The sequence below is a fragment of the Crocodylus siamensis genome, chromosome 2 (genome assembly GCF_052110815.1).
Source record: "Crocodylus siamensis isolate JL-2025a chromosome 2, ASM5211081v1, whole genome shotgun sequence".
NCBI classification, from domain to species: domain Eukaryota; kingdom Metazoa; phylum Chordata; order Crocodylia; family Crocodylidae; genus Crocodylus; species Crocodylus siamensis.
In genome coordinates, this window is record NC_143396.1 from 137,530,506 (window position 1) to 137,548,584 (window position 18,079).

At 46.9% G+C, this 18,079-nt stretch overlaps 1 protein-coding gene across 2 annotated transcripts in view; it reads right to left on the reverse strand.

The window, feature by feature from the left end:
* CNOT6L (CCR4-NOT transcription complex subunit 6 like) overlaps positions 1–13,299 on the reverse strand; it is a 74,249-nt gene extending 60,950 nt beyond the window's left edge. Inside the window, exon 1 of one of the 2 annotated variants that reach the window (XM_090036903.1) lies at positions 13,117–13,299. The gene's annotated coding sequence lies outside the window, so the exon portion shown is untranslated. The remainder of the gene's footprint in view (positions 1–13,116) is intronic. The other variant, XM_090036901.1, reaches the window with a different exon arrangement.
* Positions 13,300–18,079: the final 4,780 nt, after the last annotated feature.

Consider the following 18,079-nt stretch of genomic DNA (forward strand, 5'->3'; position numbering starts at 1 on the left):
TGGGTGCTGGGATCATAATCACCCCAGCCAAATATCGGTCCAGCCTCCCCTTGAAGACCCCCAAGGTAGGAGAGAGCACCACCTCCCTTGGGAGCCCATTCCAGAGCCTGGCAGCCCTAACCATAAAGTAAGGTCTCCTGATGTCCAGCCTGAACCTTCTCTCTAACAATTACTGGCTATTATTCCTAGTAACCCTGGGTGGTGCCCAGGGGAACAGTGCCTCTCCCAATTCTCGCTGGTCCTCCTTGGTGAATTTGTAAACAGCCACAACATCCCCTATCAGCCTTCTCTTATGGAGGCTGAATAGGTTCAGGCCCTTAGGCCTCTCTTCATAGGGCCTGCCCTGCTGCCCCTTGACCATGCAAGTGGCCCTCCTTTGGACCCTTTCAATACTAGCCACATGCCTCTTGAACTGCAGCGCTCAGAACCGGATGCAGTACTCCAACTGTAGCCTGACCAATGCCGCATAGAGGGAAAGGATCACCTCCCTAGACCTGCTTGTGATGCATCTGTAGATACATGACAAGGTACGGTTAGCCTTACTGACCGCTTCCTTGCATTGGTGGCTCATGTTCATCCTGGAGTCAACAATGACTCCAAGATCCCTTTCTGCCACCGTGTTGACAAGAAGGGTGTTCCAGAGCCTACAGGTATGTTGCTGGTTCCTTCTTCCTAGATGCAGCACCTTGCACTTGTTTGCACTGAATTCCATCCTATTCTCATCTGCCCACCTCTGTAACCTGTCTAGACCTAGCTGGATTGTGTCCCTCTCCTCCATCAGGCCCACCTCGCCCCACAGCTTGGTGTCATCAGTGAATCTGGACAGCATGCATTCCACCCCCGCAACCAGATCCCTGATAAAGATGTTGAACAGTACAGGCCCCAGGACCAAGCCCTGGGGACTCCACTACCGACATCCCTCCATGTCGAAAATGACCCATCCACTACCACTCTCTGGGTGCGACCATCTAGCCAATTTGCCACCCATCTGATTGTGCAGATATCAATGCTGCAGGCACTAAGTTTTTTTTAAGAGTTCTTTTTTTTTTTCTTTTTTTTTTAAGTGGTGGTGTTCCTGACTCAGTTAAAAAAAAACGGTAGCGTCAGAAACAACTATTAATGTCAAACAAAGATGCCTAATTTTTACAGCATTCAAGACACTGCAACAGCAATACCCTCTCCTCCCCTTTCTTCCTACCACTTTTTCTTGCTAAGGAAGGATATCCTTTCTCCAGTTTTTATTTGGAAGAGGGGAGAGAGAGGGAGGCAGGAGACATGGAATAGAATTCCTAGATTACACTTACTTCCCTCATCCAAGATTTTTTAAGTATCTTCATCAACTGACACCACAACACACCAGCATTTCTAAACTGGTGTTGTTTGTGTATATACTACACAAAAGTAGGCTAATGTATATTTAGACTGAGCTAAATTTGAACACACACAGTTCCCCAAGGAATCAAAAGATTGTTTACAGTCACTTATTGCAGCTTCCAGAGGACAGAGAAAATATGATGCAACTTCTCCAAAGCAAGCAAAATAGTGAAATGCCAACAGAAAGCCAAACACTAAGTTAAATATAAACAGCAACAATACTATGCAACCATAGAATATTATCTAGTAATCACACTTGAAAAAAATTTTAAAACCACACCAAACCCACAGGAAACACCAAAAGCAAAGCTAAACTTGCAACCTTATCTTTACCTTGTGCACGTACAAAAAATGCAATTTTTAGTTAGTTTATTTGTTTTCACAGTACCCACACAAGAGAGAGCCCTGAACCTTGACTGGAATCCCAAGGCGCTATTCTATGATAACACAGATTGTCTTGTACCGTTCATCAAATATACATGGGTAGCTTCTTGTAATTATTTTTTAAATGTCACAGTATTTTCATTGTTGGTGGTTCAGTATCTGCTCTGAGGTTCCCAAGTTCTCTCTTCTTATTTTGGGTATTGTTGGTTTTTCTATTTAGTTGTAAACATCCTTTAATTGGCTCTCTTAGAAACCCCAGTGGGAAATGCTTTCTGGTAGCATCTGAATACTCCTAGTCTCCTAGGGCAGTGATCCCCTTCCCCACCTGCAGAGGGGCTGCGCTCAGCCACATTGCAGAGAGCACGCAGGGGGAAACTAGGTAGTGGGGAAGAAGCCCCCCACACGTACACACCCAACCCAGCGACATACAAACCCAGGCCCCCTCACACACCTGATCCCCTACCATACCTAGACACCCAACACTGACCCACACACACACCACTTACATCCCCTGCACACATCCATGCATACACCTCTACCATACCCATTCCCCATCCCTCAACCATGCACACATCCCACACGCTATCCCCCACCTCAACCACACCCACAACACCCCCCCACACCCTCCTCCTATCCCTCCACACAATATACAAGCAACCCTCCCTCCCCAAAGGAGTACTTCATGGGCAAGAGGAAAGACTTCCAGTGGCAAAGGTCAGGGATTAGGGGCAGGACTTCCTGTCACAAGATGGTGACCGGGGCAGGGAAGGGGGGCCTGTCAAGGGGCAGGGCTACCCTTGTGGGGGGTAACCAAAACTCATTAAGCAGCCCTCCAGCCAAAATAACTGCCCACCCCGAGGTAATCCCTTCTGCTCATTTATAAAAGCTCCATCATCTTCAGACCAGTTGAGCTCCTTGCCCCACTGTTCCTTTCCCAAGGACATTCCAGAAACTCGCTCTTCTATTGGGAATCCTGCCTCTTCCCCTCCCCACACTCTCCTAAAAAGCAAAGCAAAGCAAAGGCAGTGGCAGGTTAAGATTTACTGGGGCCCTGAGTAAACAGAAAATTGGAGGCTCCCCACATCCCAGCAGGGAGAGTGGCCCCTTCCCCTCCTGGTGCCGTTGCAGTTGCTAAGGACAGGGTGGGCCTTCGTGCTCTGCAGCGGAGGCTAGGTTGACCCAACCAGGCTGAGGGTGGAATGGCACATGCCCACACCTCCGCCCTGCTTCACCCCTCCACCACAGTTGGAGCTGAGCTGGGTGAGGGCAGAAGCGGACTGCTAGCTGTGGGCTCGGGGCGCTCTACTCTGATGCTTTTGCCTCAGGACTCCGTGCCTGCCACACATCTTCTGCCTGCCCGGCAGCAGAAGGCACAACTCACTGTTCCCAATGCTGCCAGGCAGGCAAGAGGGGGCACACAGCCAGTGCGGGCAAAGGCAGCAGGGTGGAGAGAAAGGTGGGGAGGGTAACTAACACAGCGCGAATGCCTCACTTTAGGAAAGCCAACTTCAATGTGCTCAGGGCAGTAGTCAGGGAGGCACTCAGAGCCCAGGGTGTAGCTAGTATGGGGGTCCAGGAAAGGTGGTCCTTCCTCAAGGAGGCTATCCTTGGGGCGCAGCAGGACACAATTCCTCTGTGCAGGAAGGTGGCAAAAGGGTCCAAGAAACCTTCATGGCTAAGCACGGATATCCAGGCTGGCCTGAAGGCAAAGAAAAAAGCGTACTGGCGGTGGAAGCAGGGGGCAGGGACAAAGAAGCAGTACACCTCCCTGACCAGAGCTTGCAGGGATTTGGTAAGGAAGGCTAAAGCAGCACTGGAGCTTAGATTAGCTTCTGAGATTAAGGATAACAAAAAGTGCTTCTTCAAGTATACAGGTAGCAAGAAGTAGTCTCGGGGTAACATTGGACCCCTACAGGGCAGGGCAGATGGTGACGGACGTGCGAGAGAAGGCAGAACTCTTTAACAAGTTCTTTGCCTCTGTGTTCCTGTCTGCTGACAATGGGGTGCTCTCGGGTGACAGCGTAGAGAGGCCCGGGAAGGATGCAAGTCCCCCGATTGTTAGTTCAGACCTAGTTAAGGATTACCTGGAGGGCTCAGATGTATCCAAGTCGGTGGGCCTGGATGACCTTCATCTGCGGGTGCTCAGGGAATTGGCTGGTGTTATTGTGGAGCCATTGGCACGGCTGTTTGAGGACTTCCGGTGCTCGGGCCAAGTCCCTGAGGACTGGAAAAGGGCCAATGTGGTCCCTATTTTCAAGAAGGGGAGGAAGGAAGAGCCTGGCAACTACAGGGGAAGTGATGTTGAGGGGTAACCAGCATGGGTTCATGCAAGGCCGATCCTGCCAGACTAACCTGGTCTCTTTCTATGACCAGGTAACAAAGAGCTTAGATGGGAAGGAGGAAGTCGATGTCATCTTCTTGGACTTCCAGAAGGCCTTTGATACAGTGTCCCACCCAATTCTGGTGGGCAAGCTGAGGGACTGTGGCACTGATGAATGCACAGTCACATGGGTGGCACACTGGCTTCAGGGGCGCACCCAGAGGGTGATGGTGGACGGGTCAATGTCGACCTGGGAGGGTGCAGGCAGCAGAGTCCCCCAGGACTCAGTCCTAGGGCCAGTGCTGTTCAACATCTGCATTAGCGACCTGGACGAGGCTGTGGAGAGCACCCTGTTCAAGTTCGCTGATGACACCAAGCTGTGGGGTAAAGTGAATACACCGGGAGGGGCAGGGACCGCATCCAGGCAGACCTGGATAGGTTGGAGAAGTGGGCGGATCTGAACAGGATGCGGTTCAACAAGGACAAGTGTAGAGTGCTGCACCTGGGGAGAGGGAACCAGCATTATGGTTATAGGTTTAGGGGCTGACCCTCTCGGCAGCACAGAGGCAGAGAGGGATCTTGGAGTCAGGATTGACTCCAGGATGAATATGAGTCGCCAATGCGACAAAGCAATAGGCAGAGCCAACCGCACCCTGTCATGCATCGACAGGGGCATCACTAACAGGTCCAGAGAGGTCTTGCTCCCCCTCTATGCAGCGCTGGTCAGGCCACAGCTGGAGTACTGTGTCCAGTTCTGGGTGCTGCACTTCAAGAGGGATGTGGAGAACCTGGAGAGGGTCCAGAGGAGGGCCCCTCGTATGGTTGAGGGCCTCCGTGGGCAGCCCTATGAGAAGAGGCTGAGGGACCTGAATCTCTTCAGTCTCCGCAAGAGGAGACTGAGGGGGGATCTTGTGGCTGCCTACAACCTTATCAGGGGCCAGCAGCAGGGACTCGGGGAAAGTCTGTTCACCAGGGCCCCCCTTGGAGTCACCAGGAACAATGGCCACAAGCTGAGGGAGAATAGGTTTAAGTTGGATATTAGAAAGAACTACTTCACTGTAAGGGTGGCCAGAGCCTGGAATAGGCTTCCCAGAGAGGTGGTGCTCTCACCTTCCCCGGAAATCTTCAAGAGGAGACTGGATAGGCACCTGGCTGGGGTCTTATGACTCCTCCCACCCCCAGTGTCATTCCTGACCATGGCAGGGGGTCAGACTCGAAGAACTGTCTAGGTCCCTTCCGACTCACTGATTCTATAATAAGCCTACAGCAAGCAGCCCGCATCTGCCCCATGCACAAATCTGGAGGAACCCCTCCCCCCATGCCTCCCAGGAGCAGGGCCTGGGGCAAGCAGCATGCTCCAAAAAAAACACATTGCCCAATCTTGGATCCTGCAGTCTGCCATTGTCCTGTGTGCAGGCAGCTCAGGCCCAGAGCTAATGCCCCAGGGGCAAGAGGGAGGACCGAGGCAGCTGCTTGGCAGACCAGCCCCCTGGAGCCCGCAGCTCCTCCTATGTGGCACCAAGAGACAGGACTAGGAGGTGAGGGGAGGATAAAGTACCTGCCAGGCACCCACTGCTCCTCTGCCTACTGCAGCCAGAAGAAACAACGCGCACACGTGCGGCTGGAGCTGTTCACCCTGCACCTGCCCACAGAGCTCTGCCCTTCAACTTGATCCTCAGCCTCCTATGGGCAGTGGCCACCATACATCAGGAGGCCAGAGAAAGTCTGGGAAAGTCTGGGCTGGGGACAAAGTTTGGCTCTGCAAGCTAGGACGACCTGGGGGCAGAGGAAGTGCCCTTCCACACAGTACTGGCTGGCAGTGGAGCCAAATGCACTGAGCCAGGCCAGGCCAACCCACCTGGCCCCCACCACCACAACCACTGCCTTGAGGATGGTACCACCCTTGCACTACCTGTCCCGAGCAGGGCAACAGCAGGCAGTTCAGATGGGCCTGGCCTGCGGCAAAGAGCAGGGGCTAGGAAGTGCAAAGGAAATCCACCCTTTTCCAAGGGAACCCAGGCACCCAGGGGGGCCTGATTGGCAGGGGCCCCCGTGTTAATCCGTCTATGGGCAGAGAGGTCTTTATTTATACATACTTACTAGTTTCAATCACAGCAAGATGCAATTTACTAGAACTGTATTTCCTTAGAGCAGGCTTTCCCCAAACTTTTCATCACTAGGTCCCTCCATACCCAAATCCCCTTGAGAAAATATAACAACTGGTATAAGGCTCACTCGCATTCTCAGAATCCCTGCCAGCAAAGTAGGCCTTACGCTTTTCAAGATACCCTTTCCAAGACAGCATTGCTCCATAGAGACCAATTAGATTAAGCAGAACCTTGTATCTCAACTCCTTTCAGGATCTCTAACAAGGCATTTTTTGCAGATACTATAGGCTGTTCCAAAGGCAGACCCTTGGCCCACAAGGGGAAGATTCTAGGGGCTCTCATACCCCAAATTAGAATCACCTTGTTAATCCCATCTTCAACACTGGGAGTGCAGTGGGTAGAACTCAATTTAGAAAAAGGCTTAAGCCAGTGGTCCATTACAAGAAGTCTCCAGAAAATCCTGAAATGTAAAGAACACTTTTGGAGAAGGCAGCATAACTCCCAATTTTCTCCAAGGGAAAATGGAATATCAATTACTGTGGTGGTGCAAGGGTACAGGAACCATCAGACAGTTCATGCAAGGGAGCATAAGAAAAGGTACCATTTTGGCAGCAGTGCAGCCATATGAATAGGTAAGACATCTACAGTGCCTTCCCAGAGCCTAAGTGCTGCCTGCATGTATGGGCCCACTTCAAGATACACAAGAAATAAAATAGTAAAGCCAACTTGACTTCCCGTCCCTCCTCCCCACTTTCCCACCACTGCCTTTGAGCCCCAAGTCTCCAGCGTGCTTGAGAGCAGCAGTCAGAAAGGCCCCAAGGCCATTTCTAGGTTTGGCCCATGCAGAATAGGTAGGCAGGCTATATTTCTCAACAGCATTGTGGAAACAGTACAGACATACCACAAAAGCCACTCCTACTCCCACTTTGATTTCAGCCATCTTGGAAATCTAGTCCACAGGAACTTTTAAAGCAAGACAACGGCCCTTTTCACTTGTCGATGGCTACTCTTAGGAAGATCATCCAGGGCATTTCCATGGGCTACCACATACCCACATGACACAGCTTTCACCAGCTGTAGAAAAGAAACAAAAATCCCTTTCAATGCACTGTATGTGGCACACCCACTTGCAAGTGGACAACCTGTGCCTGTAGAAAAATTACGTTCAAACTGCACACAACAAGCAATATTTGGGGGCAAAATAATTAAACTACTTATAATCCAAAACTGAGCCAAAGAAAAATAATATTAGGATGGAGGAGAGGGGGAAGGAGAGGGGTCAGACTTCCCCATCCTATAGGAAGATCTGCTACCTACTTTGCTACTCTGGTTGGAGCAGGAATAGGCTGGCTCGTCAGTGTGAGTCTATAAATCAAGACATCAAGAGAAGTCAACAACTCAGATTGCATCACACTGGTTCGACTGACTCTCGCTTCAGGCTCTCCCATTGAGTAAACACTTCCTTACACTCAACGAATCAGATACTTTAATTAGGGACCCACCACGTGGCTGCGATTGTAATGGGGCAGAGAGAAAACTTACAGCTATTATTTCAGTGTGTAGAGCTTGTTTTGAGAGAGCAATCTTAACTTTACTGTACTATTAATTAAAACACGTACTACACTATAAAGTTTCATAACATGTAGGAATCTGCTTTCATGCAACTGCGGACTTGTCTCTTCATGAAAGAGCTCAGCCAGTACAAAACAAGTACCCTCCAGAGCTGAGGAATCAAGGGGCCAATATCCTAAAAGAAATAATAAAAAACAAAACAAAACAAAACAAACCTGCTCTAAGAAAAAAAAGGTAAGGTTGTGAAGGCAGTCATATTTGGAAAAACCAGATCCACGATTGCTTGTGTTCCCTTGCACACGTGCCTTATGACAGTCCAGTCGTTCTTTGTGCTCTCCCACACATACAGCCCTGCCTCTTTTAAAAAAAAAAAAAAAAAAAAAGAAGTACCTCCAGACTGTCAACTCTGAATCAACTATTTCTGTGGCAAAACAAGCAAGTATTGGCTGCCCCAAAATTCCTCAGACTGGCCTTGAGCCTTCCCAGGAGACACCCACCTGTTTGGAATTGAAATGGCTCCTAAGTCTCCTTGCCATTTCCATTTTCAGCCTACTCCAAGTGCACAAGTTGCCAACCCATGCCAAATACAACCAAGAACTACCATTAGACAAAACAAAAGGCCAATGAAGAGCCAACTTACGGCTATTTGCAGCGACTACCACCCAAAATTAAGCGTGCAACTTTTCACAGACATGTCTCCATACCATGGCCTATTTCAAACCCGCAGCCAATCAAGTTTTCAGTGAAAGGAATCCACAAGGGTAAAATCTCTACATTAGTTAGCCCACACTAAGTATTTGTTCAAAAATACAAGAAGACTCCAAAAACTGTGAAACTTCTAATTTTAAACTAGCAAAAGATTACACATGTACAGTTAGCCTCACTTAAAATGAAAGTGAGTACTCCCCCAAGAAAGTTTTCTTTAAGCATGCACATACAAATACATACACGTCTACTATTCTCCTTCTCTCAAATGTGAGAAGTCTTCTTCCAAAGCCCTATTTTTGATTAAACAAAAAATAAACCCCAAGACAGACATTCTTTTCACAGTGCAAATGAGACTTGGAAGAAACTGAAGGATTAACATGGGGAGAAAAAAAAGAATCCACCCCCCCAAGGAACTACTTCTGCCTCACTTCTTGGAATTGTACAGAGAAAATTCTGGTTTATTTCTGACCCCTCTCCCCCAACTCATATCTGTTACTGAATTAGGAAAGTTTTTATTGGGGGCAGGGGGGATGGAACAAATTTGAAAAACAGCATAGAAGAAAACCTAAAAATGAAAGTGCTACAAACAGTCATACTTTAAAGAAGGAAAATAAGTAGAAACTAAAACTGTCGCCTACTTCACTTGTTAGCAACGAACAAAAATTCGGAAAATCTAAAGAGTCTGTCTACATCGCTGATCTGCTGCTGCAATAGTTCTATACAGTGCAGGAGACACTGTCTAACAGCAGGAGTTTTTCCATTGGCAGTTACCTAATATTTGGGGGAGGTGGTGTAAGCCAGAAAAAGCCCTTTTCTGTCAACACAGCTGTGTCCAGACAAAATAACTACATTTACTGGGGGAGCAAGTACTGTCTTTTTATACACATACCCAATCCAGCTATGCTGGTAAAATGTAGTAATCTTAGCTCTGGTCAACTCCACAAAGTTTTCCTTTGTAGTGGAAGGGGGTCAGGATAAGGACAGCCACATATGCAGTGCAATCAAAACACTTATTTCAAAGAAGTCAGATTGGTTTTGCACACGCTAGTCTGTGCCTGCTATAGTAGTGCTTTACTCTCCCAGAAAAGCATTCCTTGTGTGAATGAGCTATATTGGGAAGTTGCACTTTGTTAGCCTTCCCATTTCCCCCCTTCCTGCCTCCCACCCAATAATAATAATAATAATAATAATATCACACACACACACACAGAGAAAAAAACCCAGTAGTTTTAAAAATAATGACATCTTAGTGGGGATTTCTGGTGGCACAGCTTTGTCAGTTGGGCGCCAAGCTGTTTCACAACTGACTGATAGAGCCATGCCAGGAAAAATCTGTATCGCAGGCCTGGCCTAGGTCTCAATAGGAGTCAAGCAAAAGTTGTACTGTTTCACACTCCCACAACTGCATTCACTGAACCACTACACTTTTTTCTCATCTAGCTGAGAGAGTATTTGTACTTCAACTTTCACATGTTAAGGCCATAGCCTTCAAGGACAGAGACAGCATAAGCAGAGATACAATCTAGATACACCTATATACATGGGTTTTTCATAGTTCTATTAAATTCTGACGAGAGAGAGAATTACAAATTCCTCAAGCCTAGAGAGTAGATTACTCAAGGGGGAAACATTAGTCACTTAAGTGTGGGGAGGCTATAGTTATATTCATTTACTTGATTATGAACAAAAACAGAAAGCATAGTCAGTACAACCTGGCAAAATTCTACCCACACAGTTGCCTTCAACAGGCAAATAAATTACCATTAGGGGTTTTTTTGTTTGTTTGGTTTGGTTTTAAATCATAAGTCAGCCCAAAAGAAAATTGGGCGGCAGATTTCATGCCTGAGCTGATAACTGGGCTTAACAGTTTTGCTCAGAAAAATCAAGACTCAACATGAGATTACAGGTCATGCAGCTGTTGGATGTGAGCAGCCAGCTCCAATAAAGCAGAGAACAGCAACATAACAGAAGTAGAAGCACCCGCTGTTGATCTATTCTGAGCAATGCTACACAATACAGAAGTAAATAAAACTCTTGTTGTCCCAAAGGAAAATAAGAAAAAGATTTAAAACGTCCATGTACAGTACTAGGTTTCCTATTGATCTATTTTCCCTGAATAATTATTAGAACAAAGCAGTCTGAAGAGTAAATACACTGCTCAAATGAAAAACACTTGAGCACAGGAAGTCAGACCAAAATACTGCACTTGTATGCACCACAGAGTAGGCCACAAGTAAATGAACCCTTACTTCTCAGCATTTATAGTACTCTTTGTAAAACATTCCTGGCCCATGAATTTACAACTAAAATTACTGAACCAATGTAATTTTCAGTTGAATATTAAGACCCACATTTACAGTGGGTTCAGAAATTTCCCGTGAACATGTGTTTTGAATGAGAGAATGAAAGAGTGAAATCACTATTGCATAAGTACATCTATATTTCATATTTTGTCAAATCATCCACTTTTCTTAGCTCTCCAAATTATGATCTGTAATTTTTTGAAGAATTACTTACTTAGTCTACTAGTTAAAAAGAATTTTTTGCCAACAATCCTATCTTTTTTTGCCCCATTTTTCAACAGCAGTTGCAGAGGCTGAAGCCAGGCAGTTCATTAATCTCTTATTCCAGCTTTGAGTACACAGGAAAGTTTTTAGCAATTATACAATTACGATTCTCTGGACAGGTACATTTATTCTGGTGTGACTTTTTCAGATTAGCTTTATGATATCCCCCAATAAACCTCCCCCCCAACCCACAGAGCATTATTGAGAGGTTATATGGGTATAAATCTTATTTTTAAGCTATACCAAAACTTCATGCACAGAAAACACTGGGACCTATAAAATTGTACATCCCAAATCCCAATCCTATAACACTGATGCACATGGCTAATCTCATGCACATGTACAGCCTCAATTAAATCAATGGGATTACTCACTCATTTACAAGTAAAGCACTTAAATAAGCATTTAAAGAATAAGGGCTCAAGTATAGATGTCACCACTACGAACAACCTACATACACACAAATGTGCTCTCTCCAAGCTGCTTAAGATTACCTCTCATCTAGGTCTCTGTATCACATCTCAATTCCTGCAATCTTTCCCTGGCCTACTGTAAACTTACCATCCTCAGTTCAAAGCCCTGCTGCCAAGACCATCTTCACAGCTGACAGTTCATATGTTCAATACACATTTGAGCAAGTCCACCAGATTCCTCTTTCTCTATAGTATGAATAAAACTTCCTGACCTTCAGGGCCTTTGAAAGTGTCCTCCTGCCCTTACACAGTAGAGTTGCAACCTTGATGCACTGACCACACACCCATAAGCATTGCCAGTCTTTACCATGTTAGGCCATACTTCTCAGAGCCTCCTACATACTTTCTTTCATGCCACTACTGTTCCTGGAAGATGTTTCCCCTAAAAATCTGAAAAGGAGCTGCCTGATCTTCCTGCAAATCTAACCACAATGTTTGTAGAACAATGCCTATGACAACTGTAACAAGCTACGTTAGAAACACAGCAAGTCCAGGTACAAAACATTCTTCTATTACTTTACTTCACCCTCTTCCCTAGATCAGGCTAGAAATGTGCTTCTATTACTTTTCCACCCCTCCATCTCGTTTCCCTTCCAGAGTGCCAGTGACTGCCAATGCAAAGTTTTGGTCTATGTGTTTATAGCAAGGCCCAGCCTCTAGGCCAGTGGTTCTCAACCCCTGGCCCACTCAGCACACAGCTGTGGCCCAACGTTTTAAAAAACAAAACATTTTTTAAATGGCTATACAGGAAGTCAGTTGTGTGGGCACCCACACAACACCTTGAGGCTACAAAGTAAATTGAGAACCACCACTATTGTAACACTTCATAAAAGAGCGCCTTCTCACTACATTAAAACGAAATTAGTTCATTTCCCGATTCTGAGGATCTCTGTAATCACTAACACCGGTTACATTTTGGATGGCAGCTCAGAGGATTAGCATGAAACAAACCACCACGGCTAGGAAAGAGCCTCCGAAGGAAGCTGCACCATCTCCACTGCCAAGGTACGGTCTTTTTCTCAAAACACCCAGGCCCTTGGCTGACGTGAGGCTTTTAAGACATAGATGAACCAGTTCATCACAAGAAGCACAAGGCTGTGACTGCCACGAATGTGATCTACACTGGGTCACACCTTGCACAGAAGTGGCAGCTAACCTCAGTCCCAAGACCCCTGTGCAAAGTCGCAGTGACCAGGCTGCCCACTCGTGGCACAGCAAAATGGGGGACAAGCCACAAAGCACCTCCACAAGTGACGTGCCAGAGTGTTTGACCACGATCGAAGGCCACAACACCTCTCCCTGCTTTTCACCTCTTCCAGGCTCCCCAAGCTCCGGTGGTGCCAAAACCACGCCAGGGCATCCCAGGGACTCAACTGATCAGGACAAACTCACTTTGAGCTCAGCCACAAGCCCAGCTAGCCCGCCCCTGCCCCGTGGGTGAGGACCCACAGGGGTTCAGCCACTAGCTGCCAGCCCTTCCTTCCCCTGGGCCACGGGCCGCAGCTGCCTCCCACCCGGGGGCGACCCTGAGACGAGGCAGCAGGGCCTGCCCCCGGCCCGGGCAGAGGCAGCAGCAGGCCGGAGCCTGGAGCCCGCCCCCCGGGGCTCACCTGCATGCGGGGCGTCGGGGCCGGGCCGGGCTGGGGGCGGCGGGGCTGGCGCGGCGGGGCGGGGGGCAGCACAGACATGCAGGCGGCGGCCGCCGGCGGGCGGGAGCGGGGCTGCCTGGCAGGCCGCGGCGCGGGGCTCGGGCGGGCGGCGGGGCCGGGCCGCGGGCGCCTGCGGGGCGGTACGGGGAGGGAGCGAGCGAGGCGGGAGCGGGGCGGGGCCGGACGGGCCGAGGCGGGGCCGAGTGACACGGGCCGCGGGGGCAGGACGCGCGGCTGCTCTGCCCGCCCCCCGCCGGGCCCGGGCCGGCGCCCGCGCCTGCACCCGCAGTGGACCTAGGCTGTCGGTCGGTCGGGCAGGATCCCCGTGCCCGGGCTGCGCGCTGCCACACGGCACGGACACACCCCCATGCACATACACCCGTCAGTAATACACCCCTCACACACATACACAGACCCCTCACACGTGCAGCCCCCCAACACACACCGATCCTTCACACGTGTACACCCAAACACACAAGCACCCCCCAGCAACGCACACTGACCCCTCCCAACAATACACACCACACAGACCTCTCACACTCATCACACCCCGGAACACACCCCCAGAGGCACCTCACCCCCCACACAGACTCTTCACTTGCATACATCCCCTTCCCCCAACAAGCCCCTCACTCTCAAACACCCCCACACATACATCACAGGCCCCTCACTCACATATTCCTCACACACAGGCACCCCAATATGCACCCCTCCACACACACACACAGCCACTGCCTGTAGTGGGCAAGACTGTCCACATAGCCTGCCTGCCTCCAGCCCCTCCTCTGTGCCCATGAAGTTTTGGCTATTTCCCATTTGTAGAGTATAACAGCTATGGCAATTAGGAAGATTTTAGGCAAGTCCTCACTGAGGAGAAATGACTCAGATCATGGGGTGAGCCATTTCCTTCCCTCACACCCAAGGCATTGCTACAACATCATCAGGATGAAATTGCAGAGTTCATTCACTCCCGCATAACTCGTTCCCGCCTGTTACCCTATCACAACTTGGAAATGCAGTGCCCCCACAGCTCAGACCTTGATCCAGCAGACAGCAAGCCTGCTGACCTTCACAGCATATCTGTTTTCCTGGCTTTTAAAGGAAAGACTGAAAGCATGCGGGCCTGGTTGATGGGTGACAAGACACCATTTTAATTCTAGACCTTTGCAAGGCAAACAGTTCTGCTTTAATCACATTCCTCTACCTCAGTAAACTGTTCCTTCCTAGTACATACTTGGGGGAGATAGATTTCCATGTATCCAGAGCAGGGGCTGAGCACCAGAGGTGTGATGGTGGAATACTACTGGCCTGATACAGCCAGCTTATTTGGGTTTTTTGTGTGCCAACAGTTCCAAAGTTTCCAAAGGCTGGTGAGGGAGGCCTCGGAGCTAGGAGCACAGAGAGAAGGCAGGAGAATCGGAGCACTAAGGACAGATCACTAGGATTAGAGCTCCAGGGAAACGTTCAGGGACAGGTAGAACTGCTGTAGAGGAAAAGAAGGTGCTGCAAAACAATAAGAGTGCAAAAATGTTAGCAAAAAGCTGTGATGTGGGGCAGGAGTTAATTTGGGGAGAAAGACTGGGACTGTGACATTCTGGAGGACTTTTGGAGTGAAGTGTGGGACAAACAGATGGATACCTGGAACTCAGAAGCTCTATCAAGCTCAACATTTACTGAGATTATTTGGATTCATCTTATGTGCCTGAAGAGCTGGGTATCCAGGAGAAGACTGCAGACTGTGATGGAATGGAGCAGAAAGAGAACATAAGGTTCCCTGGGAGGAAACAGGGGTGTCTGACTGAATGGACACTAAGGGAGCAGATGCATATGAGAGAGGGTATGAAGTTAGGGAAGACAATGTTTGAGCAGCCATGGGAAGAAGAAAACTGCCTTAATTATGCACACATACCACCCACTGGAGTGCATTTTTTCCATGACAAATCACACATACAATTTCAGTGCAGTTCCTTTAATTTAGGTGCTGGCATCCCCTAACAAGATCATCTTTAATACAAATCACAAAAGTTACTTTTCTTTCATTTCAAAAACCTCTAATTGGTCTAAAAAGGATGTTGTGCTGACATGCGTTAATAATTCTAAACACTTCTCAGCCCTTATTACAGAGCAAGGCCTCATAAGCGTACCTGAGGAGGTAGTCAGGTATCATTTCCCCTCTCTCTCAAAAACAGAAGGTAATTGAGAAACCAAACTCCAAGAGGTTACACAAGGTCAATTCTGGCAGAGCTAGAGTCTTCCCAGGCCTCTTACAAAGCAGACCACAATCTTATTCACTTAGCCATACTGCCTCTCACAATGAATATACCGAATCCAAGGTTTTGGTGATGCTCTGTGCCAGCGGAAATTAGAGTATTCCTAAATATCCACCTTTAAGTTTTGTTGACACCCACAGATGAATGAGTGCAATAAATGTAAAGACATCCTTAACAAGTTAACTAGCAGACCTTGTTTCTGTCCGAGAGCCAGGAGTCATTATTCCCAACACTGTGTTGCAGTATAACAAATGCTTTTGTAATCCACTTGAAAGAAACATGGGTCACCTTCCAGGGGACAATAGCATGCTATTGTCACTCTTGATTATTTCTTTATCTTAAGTGGAAATTGGAATGAGATAGATTTTTTTTTAATTTTTTTTTTTTGTAGAAGGCCTGGAAGGGAGCAAGGAGGTTCCTCCAGTATCAAAGGGAGCTCAACACCACTGGAAATTTCAGTTTAAATTTATTATAGAATTTTATAGTTTTAAAGGAGTGCCAGAATTAAGGTTATCATTGCAATTTAAAAAGTAGAATGCATGGATTATTTCAGTGTGCAACATCCACTCCCCCACCCTATCAACAGTAGTGGGTTTAGCAATTCAGTGCAACCCGTGTATGGCACCTATCAGGACAGCAGAGTAAGACCCCAGTGGAGTGGCAGAGTGGGTCCTTACAACCTGCTAGACACCAATTATCTGTGATCAAACAGAGCTGAAATGTAGAAAGATTCACCTGAGTTAGGAAACAGCTGAAATGTAGAAAGATTCACCTGAGTTAGGAAACAGCTGAAAATGTAGAAAGATTCACCTGAGTTAGGAAACAGCTGAAAATGTAGAAAGATTCACCTGAGTTAGGAAACAGCTGAAAATGTAGAAAGATTCACCTGAGTTAGGAAACAGCTGAAATGTAGAAAGATTCACCTGAGTTAGGAAACAATCTGGTGTAGTCACAGGAACAGGTTAAAAAGAAGTCAATTCAATAACACCACTAGATTTAAAATAAAAAAATAAATCCAGCAGTAACTGCTGTCTTAGAATTTTAAATACTGGCAGATTTTATATCTGAAGCCTTTAGACCTTCTCAAATACAACACCACAGACCAGTGGTTTTTGATGTAACAATAGGATGCAGTTTTTGTCATCTTTCACAAGTAGGTTCCAGCTGTCTGACTAACTGAAAAATACTATCTAAAGGCAATTAAGTTCCTGACTCATCAGCAAAGAGATGCATTCAGGCTCACCAACTTGGATTTGGGCTTTGCTCCTTAACAGTAATGGAATACAGAAGCTGGATGTTTACCCAAACAGAAAACAGATTGAGTCTGGCTGGAAGAGCAACTGCAGGGGAGACAGGAAGGCTTTAACAGCCATGTCATCACTGAATTGTGCTTCACTGTTGAAATAGTGAAAAAGGAGGTTATTCTTTCCTATACCATCTTGAAAATCATCTCCCCTCACCTTATTTTTTTCATTTTAATTACAATTAAAGTAAATTCTTCTCAGATATTTAATTAAGTACAGAATTCTCTTTCTGGTTTGTTCATGTATCTGAAGTAGCATCAGGCCAGAAACAACTTTCTGGTTTTCCACTAGCTGAGTTTTCAGCAGTTTTTATTTTAACCATTTAACTTCACAAAGGGCTGGTTGCATCAAGACTTGTGTAGCCATTTCATCCATACAGATTGTCTAAGTGTACAGAATCATATAGAGGTCAGTTTAAATCTACTCACATGGATCCAGTATGTAACAGTTAGCATTTGGTTTCACAGCCCACCCTCACTTAGGCATGTTTATAACTTTGCTCACAGGCTGCATGCTCTTGAATTAAGTGCTTCCAGGATCCAACCCCTCGAACTTTTAATTGCTGAGGGCTTCAACATTGCCCTAGAGCTGCCAGAATAGATTTGCAAGACTATGCTTTTTATTTCCTCTAATATACATTTCTAAAGGGGGTTAGGAAAGGGAAAGATGCTCTTGTAAAATAGCTTTCAACATGCAAAGCAATCACTACATTAGAATGTTTCCTTTAAAAAGAGAAGATACCATAGGTTATGATTTATTATTGTAAAGTGGGGGGCAGATATATCATTGACAACTTTGTCTTCCACCACTGCTTCAAGCACTTCTTGCTCTCATGCACCATTTTCATCATCAGTCTAGTCTTCATCTCATACTCACTACTGAAATGCATTCTGTACTTCAGCTATTCCCACAGCAGTGCTAACGTGAGCAGTTGACAATAGCTCTTTGTTTCTTGCTTCTCCTTACTATTGCATAAGGAAATGAAGTCCCTGTAATTAAGTGTAAGAGTGCTGGGTTGAGGAAAGGAAAAAAGTCTTCAAGAAGAACTCTTGGGTGTGAAGTACTACAAGGAAACATACCCCCTTGTGCTAACCAAAAATGCAGGGGTAAGAAGCCCAGGGCTAAGAACTGATATTGAGAAAACTAACGTGGCTGCAGAGGTAGAGCTGAAAGCATTATTTGGCCTGCAGAATTTAATGACTGGTGAGGAGGTGTAAGAAAAAAACCAAACAAACCTCTTTTATCCATTAGAGAGGTTAGTAGTGCAAGAAATTACTCACCTTTTTATTTATGAATTGAGCAAACTTTAAACAGGAATCAGCAAGACACAAATGTTAAACATCTCAATGT